The 9,265-nt window shown below is 42.5% G+C and overlaps 1 long non-coding RNA gene across 4 annotated transcripts in view; it reads right to left on the bottom strand.

Annotated features, from left to right (window-relative positions):
• Positions 1-443: 443 nt before the first annotated feature.
• The window catches only part of LOC108351213 (uncharacterized), a 33,262-nt gene continuing 24,440 nt past the window's right edge, over positions 444-9,265 (bottom strand). For 2 of the 4 annotated variants that reach the window (XR_010052552.1, XR_010052551.1), the window contains 4 exons: positions 8,573-8,648; positions 8,003-8,152; positions 5,768-5,837; positions 444-719 (listed from right to left, as the gene is read on the bottom strand). This is a non-coding gene — a long non-coding RNA (uncharacterized LOC108351213). Of the gene's footprint in view, positions 720-3,106; positions 3,419-5,767; positions 5,838-8,002; positions 8,153-8,572; positions 8,649-9,265 lie in introns of those variants that run through there. The other 2 variants (XR_010052553.1, XR_001838350.3) reach the window with 1 other exon arrangement.

Below are 9,265 nucleotides of genomic sequence, written 5' to 3'. Positions count from 1 at the left end.
TTACCAATCTGTTGGTTGCTGTTTTGTCCTAATGACAGACAGTGTTTCTGCTTTACAAAAGCTTTGTAGTTTTATGAGGTCCCATTTGTCAATTCTTTTTTTTTTTTTTTTGGTTCTTTTTTTTTTTTTTTTTTCGGAGCTGGGGACCGAACCCAGGGCCATTTGTCAATTCTTAATCTTAGGGCATAGGCCTAGCTTTCTTAATTTGAAGAGTCTCTTTTTAAAATTTTATGTATGTATGTATGTATGTATGTATGTATGTATGTATGTATTTACTTATTTATTTGCATCCCAAACACTGCCCCCTTTCAAGTCCCCCCTCTCACAGAGTCCTTCCTCCCAACTCCTCCCCTTTGGCTATGAGCAAGTGCCCCCCCAAGTATCCCTCCCACCATAGCACATCAAGTCTCTGCAGGATTAGGTGCATCCTCTCCCATTGAGTCAAGGCAGCTCTCCATTATATATGAACCTACCGGGGACCTCGGTCCAACCTGTGTATGCTCTTTGGTAGTGGCTCAGTCGCTGAGAACCCCTAGGAGTCCAGGTTAGTTGATACTGTTGGTCTTCCTGTGGGGTTTCTATCCTCTTCAGCCCCTTCAATCCTTCCCCCAGCTCTTCCATAAGGTCCCCAACCTCTGTCCATTGTTTGGTTGTGGGTGTCTGCATCTGTTCCAGTCAGCTGCTGGGAAAGCCTCTCAGAGGACAGTTATGCCAGGTTCCTGTTTGTAAGCATAACAGAGTCACATTAATAGTGTCAGGGATTGGTGCTTGCCCATGGTATGAGCCTCAAGGAGCAGCCTTATTTGTAATAACCAGAAACTAGAAACAACCCAGATGTCCCTCAAATGAAGAATAAATACAGAAAAGGTGTTCATTTGCACAATGTTCAATATCAAACTATCAATATTCAGCTATCAAAAACAAAAGCATCATGAATTTTGTAAACAAATGAATGGAACTAGAAAATATCCTGTGTGATATAACCCAAACCCAAAAGGAAATGCATGGTATGTATTCATTGGTAAGTGGATATTAGCCATAAAGTATAGAATACCCATGATATACCCCACAGACCCAAAGAAAGTAAAAAGAAGGAAGGCCCAAGTGAGGGTGCTTGAATCCCATTTAGAAGGGGAAACAAAATAGTCATGGGAGGGGAGGAAGGGAGGCAAAGAGGAAGGGAGGGAGGGAAGGAGAGAGGGACCTGGTTAGGAGTGGGGAGGGAGAGGGAAATAGGTGGGAGAATTCAGGTGTGGGAAGAGACTGGAGAGAGGCCCTGAAGGCCAGGAGCACGATGTAAATTCCAGCTGCCATGGGAAGAGTGTGGGATAATCTCTAGAAGTCTTAGAGGGGACTAAGGGAGGCTTCCAGTATTCAATGGGGGTGACCTTAGCTGAGATGCCTAACAGTGGGGACATGGAATCCGAAGAGGCCACCTCTTATAGCCAGGCAGGACCCCCAGTGGAGGGGATAAGGACACCAACCTACCCACAAAACTTTCCACCCAAAATGCTGTTATTCCACAAAATGCTGTTTGGGTTTATGTTGTATCACACTGTAATTTCAAACGAAGAGGAAATAACTGTTTCCTCAACACAAAACCTTATTAAAGTTGGACTTTTTTTTCCTGCCTTAGTATTACTATATAAGCTTTGCACATGAAAATATTGTCAAAGGAGATTGTTATTTTGTTTATAATTTCCTTTCAGAAAACATAGGAGACTGAACTGTTAGCAATTATCAACTTTTTCCTGATCAGAAGCAGTTGTCTAGTAATAACGATCAAATTCACTGCCCAGAAGGTTACAAAATCCTTCATTAACCAATAGAAATGGACTCAAAACAGTAGAGTCAAGAAATGACTCATGCCTACAATCCCAGGAGTACTTGAAGGAGTAAGGTGGTGGGTGCCCCCGCCAGCGGGGACCCAGTTATTTGTGGGGGTCGAGGGGGACCCATACCTGCGGGAGAACGGGCGAGAAAGAGGAGCAAGACCAAGCAGTGTCCTTGTCAAGGTCTGTTTATTGAGAGGAATGTACAGCATTTAAAGCTCTGACGCAGGAATTGAAGCAGGAACTGAAACTTAGGGCAGGGGGAGTACTGGGAAGTGCCCAAGGACATAAGGTGAATCATTAAACTGCAAGACATCCTCCTTAGACAAAGAGGCAACAGTCTTCCGGGGACAGGTTCTTTCTTTGAAAAGGTCAAGCCCTTCTCAGGAATCTGACTAGTCCCGAAGTCCGGTCCCCGACAGGTGGGGCAGGTGGTGAGTGGTACAGATTACTGTTTCTAGCCAAGCTTGGCTATATAGAAGGACCCTATGTCTAAAACAAACAGAAATTCCTGACAGAACTAAATGAAGCTTAAACCTCATCTAGTGAAGGTCTCCTCCCTATGGTAGGCAGGACCACTATCATAGCAATATTTTTCTTCTAGTTTAACAGCCATTACTATCCTCATTAAAGCAACTATGGCTACTTGTAAGATCTGGGTGACTGAGCTTCTTCCATAAAAGGAATGGTTGTGGAGGGTACTCAGACCTCCATCTGAGAGAGACTCCAGCTACTCCTTCCCTGGTATATGTGATTCTGCCTGAGCCACACCTTGTCTCATAATCGTGACAGGTGGTGAAGGATACAGTGCTGTGGAGTGTTAGCTGAAGAAGAGACTCCATATATGCAACTGGTGGTAGGTCAGCATCGGTGAGACATTTTGGTAGTGTAGCTGATTCAAGGTCACCCATGCTCCTGTACATACCCCCTCTTCATGCTCTTATAAGTAATCCCAGTAAACTAATTGGTTCACCAAGCTAGGTTGGGAGGAATCCTCACTTTGTTCTGCTATGGGTACCTTATTTGGATAAATGATGACAGATGGGGTTCTTCAAGAAGTTGGTGAACTGTTCATTCTCAGGGTGGATCATGAAATATGTTGTTAACTCTCTTAGCTTGAGTTTGCTTTCTATCTTGAGATCATAGTAGCAATCATTGAACAAATATTCATTTTCACAAATGACTGTGAACTAAAGTCACCCGCCTGATGTCACCATTTTGTTTCTACAGGTCAATAGTGCCTTATTCAGCGTGAATAATGAGTTAGAATTGCAAACAGAGGAAGCATGCTTTATTAAGGGCTTAGTTATTCATTATAGATGAACCTTTGAACATGGTCACTGAGAGGAAAGTCATGTAGCATATACATTCAAGAAGTATTAAATCATTAACATGACTGCAGTCTTCCTGCTTCCTCCAATGTGACTGTCTTGTTCTTTGTGTCTTGCTGCAGCTTACTGAGCCTCTTTGATTCTATTGACTTCCAGAGGCTGAGCCATCAGAGATTGAATCAAGTGGATCTGAGAAAAATGCTCCTCCCTGAAGATAGTGGGGCACACAGCCCTTGTACATGTGTACGTGAGGTTCTATGAAGAAGGAGGATTGTTACCTGTTTGCATGGTCCTGTCAAGTCCTGCTGAGGTCTTCATGGATGTTTGAGATTTCAGCAGCTTATTGAGAAAAATGCTAACCATGATTTTTTAAAAATCATTGATTACAGCAATTATGTGCTAACATCAATACTCTTCAACAGAAGATTCTAGAATAAAGGAGTGCTTTGCAGAGTACTTACTTTGAGATGGAACCCAAAATATACTCTTTAGCCTTGGTCCTGAAAATGTTCCCCAGCATTTCAGAAGGTCATTCTTAGACCAACCCCAGAGAACAACACTGGGTGGGAACAGGTGAGAGGAAGTCACATGAGCTGTGGTACTTAAAACCAGAAACCAGATCGCATGGGGCCAGATGAGAAATCTCTTTCAATGCAGAGTCTAGGCTACAGTCTCTTATTTGGATTATTACGTGTCTTATTTGGATTTTTATTGCTAGGATAAAACACCATGACAAAAGCAGCTCGGGGGAAGAATGGGTTCATTTGGCTTAAATATCCTCAGTTACAGACCACTGAAAGAAGCCGAGGGAGGAGGAATTCAAATAGGGCAGGGGCCTGGGTGCAGGAGCTGATATAGAGGCCATGGAGAAGTACTGCTTACCCATTTCCTCAGTCTACCTTTTAATAAAACCCCAGGGATCAATAGTACCACCCACCATGAGATGCCCCCCACACACATACACACCAATCACTAATTAAGAAAATGCCCTACAGTTGAATCTTATGAAGGCATTTTCTCAACTAAGGCTTCCTCCTCTTTAATGAGTCTGGCATGTGTCAAACTGACATAAAACTAGCCAGCACAAGAAGCATGACTGAGAGCTTCATGTGGAAATGAAGAGTTGTACAAGCCTCAAAGATCTTAGTTTCAAATAGAGCTATGAATCTTTCAAGAAGTTGTGGCCTCCCTCCACACTCTCCATATTCTTTCATACACTGAATATAAAATATGACCAGAACTAAGGGTCCATGGTCTCATCTTGATATCTCAAAACCTAGCTGGATATCAGTGTAGGACAATCTCACCTCTCCTAAATACTCTCACTCGTTCCTTGATTTCTCTTATTCTGTTGTCATCTTTTACGTTCTGTCTAAGTGTTAACCACTCTAGAGGTGATGGGCCAAGGAGAATGAATCCTGGGCTAAATGAGGTGAACTAAAGTTTCTTGCAATAGTCAACATTTTTTACATGATCAGAGAATTTAGACTGAGGGGGGTGGTTAGAGGATGAATATGAGTGAAGTGTCCAATCACAACAACGAACTGCACATGACAAAACCTGCTTTTCTCATAGAGCAATACAAACAACAATAGCCAGTTGTAATGAATAATCTGAAGTAAACTCACTCCTCTCTGCTATATCTGGGAGGAGCAGAAAAGCACATTCCAAAAATAATTCTGTGTTTTGAAAAGGTCACAAGACTCTTGTTTTCTCACAAGCACACAGATATCTCCCATGACTCCATTCTTGGAACTGTTCAAACACCAAAGACTTCCCCTCCCAGTAATAATCATGGGAATATCTAGGAAAACAAGCATTTTTTTTCCTGCAAGCTTACTGTATGTAAGGCTCTTTCTAAAGAGCTTCAAACACATTGTCTCATTTAACCAACAGAGTAAATTCAGCAACTATTCAGTAGGTCTCATTTTACTCCCACCTCTGCCCAAGACAACTGAACACCTAAATAGAAAGCTGGCCCTCTGATGCTTCAGCCTAGAGTTCTAGAGTTCCATTCGGCCTCGGGATAACTACACAGCTCTAACCTGGCATAATTGCAAGTCACACCAAAGTGACCCCAATAGGGAATCCACCTACCCTTTGGACCACAGAGCTTTTAAAATCCCACTATAGGTGATAGAGATAACTCAGTCTTTAAAGCATTTTATATATATATATATATATATATATATATATATATATATATATATATATATATATATCTCCAGAGTAGTGTGTGATGCTGTAAGGATTTGCACAGGTTGTTCTTAACTGATTAAATGTATACATTCTCTGTCACCTGTCCTTAACTAGTGCTAGGTCTTGGAGAGACAACAGCAAGCCCCAGATTGATACAAAAAGAAAAAAAGGGAGAAAGAAAGAGGAAAAAAGAAGAGAGGGGGAGGGAGAGAAAGGGAGATCATACTGTCCATTTGAAGGATCAGTGTGACTTAATGTGATGGCCTTCTTGGTTGACAACTTAACTACATCTAGAATTTAACTAAAGCCCAAATGTCTGGGCACAGCTGTGAAGGATCTTTTTCCCCTAATTAAATAATTGGAAGGGGAAAACTCACTTCAAATCTTTGAGGTGGAAGGACCTACCTTTAATCCAGAACTTTCGAGGTAGAAAGATCTGCCTTTACCCTGGGTCGTGCCTCCTTCTGCTGGCAGCCTGTATAAAGGACATGGAAGAAAGAAGCTAGCTCATTCTTCGTTGCTTGCTCTTGTTTCTTCACTGACATTAGAGCCTACCTCTTTGGGATTCCAGCATATATTGAAGACCAGATGAGACATCCAGCCTCCTAAACAGAACAGCTAATGGACTGGTAAACAGCTATCGTTGTACTAGCTGAACCACAACCTGGAAACCATTCTACTCTACACATACAGCGATTCATTCTATAAGTCCTGTTCCTCTAGACAATCCCAACTAATACAGTCATTAAATAAGCATATTCTAGTAGGAAGTACACAGTTGAAAGTAGGCTTCAACAATGGTGCCCAACTGGACAGGTCACCATGGTTAAGTCCCTTGCCATCTTGATTCTGAATCCAATTTATAAAAGGTGGTAAAGAGGGATGTGTTAAACACTTCCCATATGTGGACAAATTCTGCCAGCTTTAAGGTCCACAGATGTAACATCTCTGTCTGAGTCTTCTCTGGCAGCAACCCAATCCCAGAACAAGTGTATCTCTCTGAAACTCACCCTCCTGGGTTTGAAATGAAAATATTCAAGTCATCGTTCTTAGAAGACAAGATTGTTTGGAAGCTCATCTGAGATAACAGATACAATAGGCCTGGTGAAAAACCTGACATGGAATGAAATGTTGAATAAACATGAACTGTTTTTTAAGGCCTTTTAGATGTATAAGCCAAGCAGCCATTACTCGAGTAGCTTTTGCCACATGGCTTCTAATCTCTCCCTTTGAGTGTTGCTTGAGAATGCATTCACAGAAAAAAAAATTGTTTTCAACAAATCAATTAACAAATATCCACCAATACTTTCCACACACAGCAGAATGCTTCAGGCTCTCAGAATAATTAGACAGGAATAGGGTAGGGGCTTCCTTCCCTTTAAGGACATAATTTAATTAAGAAGATAATGCAACACATGTGAAGAGAATCAGACAGTCAGACTAGTAATGGATTTTCAATGAGTAGGGTAAATACTGAAGCATCCTGGTGGGCTGTGAGAATGTCTGCCAGCTCAGGTGGCTGTGGAGAACTTCCTGGGGGAAGGACTACACCTGATCACAACTCCAGTCCTCCATATCTCCTCTCCCACCAAATACAGTTCAAGTGTGACCAAAATAATCTCCTCTAGATATTGTCTCAGGCAACTGTTTTAGAACTGTGGTATTTGAAATTAAAATGGCCCCCATTGGCTCATGTATTTTAAGACTGGATCCCCAGGGGATGGTGGTGTCTGGAGAGGCTTAGGAGAGGTGGCTTTGTTGAAGAAAGTTATTCAGGGCAGGCTTTGACAGTTGAAAGTCATCTTTACTTCACTCTCTCTGCTTCCTGCTTGCAGTTGGTGATGTGAACCTTCTCTCATCTTCCTGTTTCTGCCATTATGCCTTGACTCTGCCATGATGTACTCTATCCCTCTGGAGCTATTGAGACAGGCTGATTCCATGACAGGTTTCAAGTTGACAACCAAAGATACAAGGCCTAAGGTCTGAGCAAGTCCAGGCAAGCCCCGGCACGTCAGGCAGCTAATCAGAAACTATCCTACCATCAGAAACTACCCAGAATCAGAAACTACCCAGCTACCCGGCCTGAAGCAAAGGCAATTGGTCAACAACAGTTTCCAACTTTCAAGCCCTGGTAATGAGATGTCTCTAGAGATGGAGCAAGATAAAGGTCACCTACCCTGGAATCCTCTAATGTGCTTTCAAACAGGCCTGCGAGCTCACTTGGTTGTCTCTCTACCTTGGTAATAGAAGACCCCAGCATGCTGGACTTCTGCAGAATAAAACATGCTTTGCATTTCATACTATTTGACTCTGGGTGTTACTATTCTGCAAATCATGAATCCTTACACCATAAACACAGATAAACTCTTCCAAATATTGCCTTGACCATGATATTGTATTACAACAACAGAGAAACAGCAAATACAATCACCTAACAGAGGAGTTCTGTGTTCAAATTCCTCATCCGCAGCCAGGGGAGGGAGGGTTTGTTTTAAACCACAACTCTTGTTTAAGTCAAGGCAGGTACTTTAAGAGCTAGTCACACACAGCCACACTGTCTTAGGTTTCCCATTGCTGTGTAAAAACATCATGATCAATGCAAGTCTTATAAAACCAAACATTCAATTTGGGCTGGCTTACAGATTTAGAGGATTAGTCCTTATCATCATAGCAGGAAGTGTGGCAGTAGACAGGCTAAGTTGGTGCTGGAAAAGGAGCTGAAAGTTCTGCATCTTGATCCGAAGGCAAATAGGAGTGACCAGCATCCTCAGGCAGCTAGGAGGAAGATCTCTGTCCCATGGGTGTGAAAGAATAAAAAATGCAGCTAAGAAGTCAGAAGTTTAAAAAAGCCCTAAATACCTCAAATTCCAGACCCTGCCCTCTACCTGTACTAGCTGACCATAAAGTTAGATTAAAATCTTAGAGAATAATCTTGAGAAGCAGGAAGCTTCTCCCAGGAACTGATGGACCATTAAGTAAACAATCTTGAGAAACAGGAAGCTCCTCCTTGTGATTTTTCACTGGTATTCTCAACATTTTCCAATGACGCCCTCCCTACCCCCTTGGGTTGAGGTTTCTTCCTTTAAATTCCCCTTGTCTTAGTTACTGGGGGTCGAACTCCACTGCCCCTGCGTGGGATACGAGTCTCGACCCCAGTGCAGTGGTTCCTATCAATAAACCTCATGTTTATTACAGCAAGGACGGTCTCACGTGAGTTCTTGGGGGGTCGCATCATCCCGAGACTTGAGTGAGGGTCTCCCCGCTCCGGAGGTCTTTCAGGTGGACCCTGAGTAAAAGAGGAAATCTCCAGAGCCCACCCTCTTGAAGCATATTTCCTCAACTAGGCCATGCCTTCAAGCAGTACTGTTCCCTATGTTTAAGCACATTCAAACCACCACATAGAGTCAAGAGCAGAGGGAAAGGACCACACTTGTGTTACCAGTTAGCTGCTCCTTAAGCTCAGCTGTAAGCTGTCTTTACTCTACAGTTGTGGTCTAGTTCATGAAATAGTGCCCCTCAGCCTTGATCTACCTGCATCAATTAATAATCAAGACAATCCCACAGTGATAAGCACACAGACCTCCCTGATCTAGATAAGTTCCCAACTCTCTTCCTAGGTGACATAAGTTGTGACAAGCACAACCCTCTTCTTATCCTTCTGTTTGATTCTGGTCATTAATGCATAGGGATGAGTAACTGATGATCACTTGGTCTGATTCAGGAGTTCCTTCCTAGAGGGGTTTTAACCCCAAGAGTTAAATTCAGTTCTTCCTCCTAATTGTGTTGGCATTATCCATGTTTTTATCACTTGCTTTTAAAAGTGTCTGTGTGGGGGTCAAGTTATAAGCCATCCATTTCCTTCCTTCTGTGTTCAGTTCCACAGGATCTCACTGATGTGAGATC

Source organism: Rattus norvegicus, chromosome 6 (assembly GCF_036323735.1).
Source record: "Rattus norvegicus strain BN/NHsdMcwi chromosome 6, GRCr8, whole genome shotgun sequence".
Lineage (NCBI taxonomy): Eukaryota > Metazoa > Chordata > Mammalia > Rodentia > Muridae > Rattus > Rattus norvegicus.
Note: the sequence above shows the minus strand (reverse complement) of the source record. Positions and strands in the feature narration are given on the sequence as shown.